The following is a 3,878-nucleotide window of genomic DNA, read 5'->3' as shown; positions in this document are numbered from 1 at the left end:
TGTCCCATGGACGGTCGGTGAGAGGGGGACACAGGTGTTTGGGTCACCTTCCCACTTGCGAGCCCCAAAAAAAGGACATGGGAGAGGTGTATCAGCAGCTTGTTGGGGCTCAGAAAGAAGCCACATCGGTAGATGAGGAGGCTGCCATGGAGGCAGATCAGAAAGAAAGACATATGTCCTCTGCACAGGAGATGCCATGTTGGCAGTAGTAAGGACAGCACATGGGCAGATGTGCAGTGATCTGAGGGAGCAAATATGTGGCTGGTTGTCAGCCCTCATTTAGGGCTCCCTTATACAGAACAACAAAGCAGGGCTGGTCCGCCTGGTTAGGTCAGCCAGACCAGATCATACCAGCATCAAACGGACAGGTCCAGTCAGCAATACAAGATCTGGATGGGCTGAAACAGAGCCAGTCGCGTACGAAATGTACCGCAAATATTGATCGACTGTACAAGAGGGTCGCCAGTTACAGAACAGGGCCCCATCAGGAGGATTACTTTACCTTGTGCCTCACCATTGACTGCATAGAAGAGCTGCAAGGAGTCCTCCTAGAGTCCAGTAAAGTGGAGCACTTAGCCTGGTCTTCATCAGAAAGAGGAGCAGCAATGAGAGTCCAGAAAGGCATCGTTACAGCCAGCCCACTCAAACTCTTGGTCAGCATGCAGTCTGAAGAAAGTTTGAAGGACAGATTTATGAGTGGCCAGGGGTCCACATCTAGGCATTACCTTGACCGCTGATGATGACACATTGAGCACGATTTTTGTATCAAGTTTGCTGTCTTTGGAGCAACCTACATAATGTGTTTTGCTGTTCTACTCAGCTGCACATTGTTCATGATCTTTTTCTGTGTCTACTTCTTTCAGGTGCGCGTTTGTGTGATTCCTAGATAATATTTTTCCGCTGCAGGAGTGTTGTCTACAGCAAGCAACCCCCATCTCTGTTGTCTAACAGGGGGTGTGGCCCCGGTCCATCGGTAACCTCAGCTCGGACAGTGATCCTTTATAATCGATCTACATCTGAGGGGTAAGCTTGCTAACTCCCTGAAATAGTTCCTTACTGTGGCCCGTTCCTTCTGGCTCAGACACGCAGACTCCCCTAAATTGGTCCTTACTAATATTTGGTGGTTTTGCAGGTCATGGCTTCTTGGCTTACTCCAGGCTTGGGTTTAGCTATCCCACATTCCTTCTGGCTCAGACATGCAAACTCCCCTAAATTGGTCCTTACTAGTGTTTGGTGGTTTTGCAGGTCATGGCTTCTTGGCTTACTCCAGGCTTGGGTTTAGCTATCCCACATCTAGGAGCATGTTTCAAGGTATTGTAGCCACCTTGTCCCCAAAGCTTGGGAATCCCTTGTATGTCCCGAATATTCATTTGGTTGAAGATTGTCCTCCCAAATGTTGAGCTTTAAGGTGTGTGCAAGAGATGTGAATCCATTGTGGGGCATGAATCCCTCTACCAAAGGTCAAGGATTCGACAAATTGTGAGAAGCATGTTTGCTTCGTTGAAGTAGAGCTGTGGTGATTTGTTGATGGACAAATTGCTGAGCACAATTTGATTTTGATGATTGAAGTGCTGTTTGTCAAGGATTTTCATGCTTGGTGAAGGCGATCTATACTACTGGACGTAGCGCAATGTATGCCCATCGTTTTGAGCTGTTTTGTCCGCCTGATTGTGATAGACGAATTGCAGTATGCAGTTCACGGGCCGTTATACTCACATTTGAGGTGTTCACTGAGAACTAAGGCTGGTTCATGTGGCAACTCGGGTGGAATCAGCATCTAGAAGTGTTTCTAATCTGTTTGGGCAGACGGCCAAGCTTCTCAATGGAAGCTGCTGGTCGAATCTGTTTTGATTCCTTTGTGTAAATGGTTGCATAAACATGAATGCATTGGAACAATTGCATGCACATGCATACTTGTGCTTTGGTTGCACGATGTAACATGCACAATTACCCAAGAACTGCATGCAGTCATGCATTGCATGTTGCTTTCCACAGTCATGCATGGACTAGAAAGTTGTGCATGTAAACCATCAATGTGCAAGTAGCTTCTGGAGTTCCATGTCACTTAGTGTGCATATTGAATGGAACTTACTTAACAGTCCACCTCTTTACCCCACGATTTTAATTTATCATACCCCAACTATGCTTAGTGAGTGAATCTGGATACTGATGTTCAGCAGTCCTCCACTGAATTTCGTCAAACCATCCTTGCTGGTACAGCCGCCCCTAACCTCCTATGGTCAATTCAACCTGTTGGCAAGCCTGCATGCTCATTTAGATACCCATCTGCTACTGACTTGTCATCTTTTCTAGCCAACCTTTGCTTCCATCAAGTGCTCAGCTTGGCTTTTAACGGCCTCTTCTTGAAATGCTCCTTAAGTTGTGCCGGAATAAGATAATGTCCTTAGACGATGTGATGCACTTCACCAAGGTCTACAACAACATGATTGCCTCTCTAGGCAACAAAGGCAGTCTTTGGAGGTTACCTATAAGTGCTCTCGGAGAAACAACTGTGCCAAGTGGCCCCGCACCACCTCATCGTCTACTCGCAAAAGGAGTCCGCTGAAGTGTCTAAGGATTCTACTTCAAGTGCCATAAAACAGAGCATATCACTAAGGTACAAGGGAAAAAGTAAGGCTGTGCACGTGTTGGAGGTCTTATGCCACGAATGTCTACTGAGATTCACATGTTGATTAACATACTATTGGTATGTTTTGTGACAGTTGAGGAATTTACCAGCCTTGGTGGAGGGCTATCCCAATCATGTTAGTTGATAGGCTTTGCCATCAATTCAGGTAGGTGCCCTTTGGGGCTGTTTTTTGTTCAGACCTTTTATAGTTTCCACTTCAAAGAAAAATAATAAGGTTCTCTCAGAACAGAATATACATGAAATCGAAGTGGCCCATCAGCACCATTCTAATCCGGACCACTAAGCGCACCGGGAGGTCATTAAAATATGTAAGAATAAAATAAGGGAATCGGAGGAAAATTATAATAAGCAAATAATCCATACACACACATAGTAGAACTAACTTGAACTAAATTAAACTAAATAGGTACCTAAAAGTAGATGAACTCAAAAAATACAACCAACCTAGACCCAAAAAGAAAATGGCATATGAAGCTCCCCACTTGGGATTTTGATTCTACGTTTAAGGATCCTAAACATACCACAAAGGCGAAGTTCCAAAGATATTACCACTATAACCTAGTAGCGGATTTTTTTCATTACTTTTCTTGGACTGTAGCCCTTTCTGAGAAGTAATAGGACTAATTTGCTCAATTGAGAGATAAATGCACTCTTACTTGGGCAAAGACAATAGAACCTGTAGAATTGGGAAGTAATCACCCCATTTTTAGCCATGTCAAAGGTAAATATAAGGCATTCTTATGGTATTCGACATAGCAAAGTCAAGTTGTTGTCGTTCATCATAGATATAGAAGATTGCGTAATGCTAAGATCCAAGAAACTACATAAGCCATCAAAGGATGCCTTCCTAAGTGACATCATCTATCCATAGAGTTACACAATGTCAATCAATACGTAAGTTTGTACTAGAATCCACGCACCTTTAGATTTGATTCTTAGGAGTTTTCATAACATTCCATTATAAAAGATGCTATTCTTCAGCCTAGTAAACATGTTTAGAGCAACACCAAATAAATTTGCCCGGAGGTGATCCCAGTAAAGAGAGACACATTTTCATAGCAGCAGCGTCCAAAGGCACAAGGCAGATAACTATTGACAACGCAAAAAAGCCCGTATGACGCCTAAATAACTTTATATTGAAGAGCCAGAATGAAAGAGAGCAAAAATTGCTATACGATCCTGTATAATGAGATGGAAATTTTGTAATGCCCACTATCGGATGCTACGC

This window comes from Dipteris shenzhenensis, chromosome 6, assembly GCF_047967505.1.
Source record: "Dipteris shenzhenensis isolate YYH24624 ecotype China chromosome 6, Dip_SZ_1.0, whole genome shotgun sequence".
NCBI lineage: Eukaryota > Viridiplantae > Streptophyta > Polypodiopsida > Gleicheniales > Dipteridaceae > Dipteris > Dipteris shenzhenensis.
Note: the sequence above shows the minus strand (reverse complement) of the source record.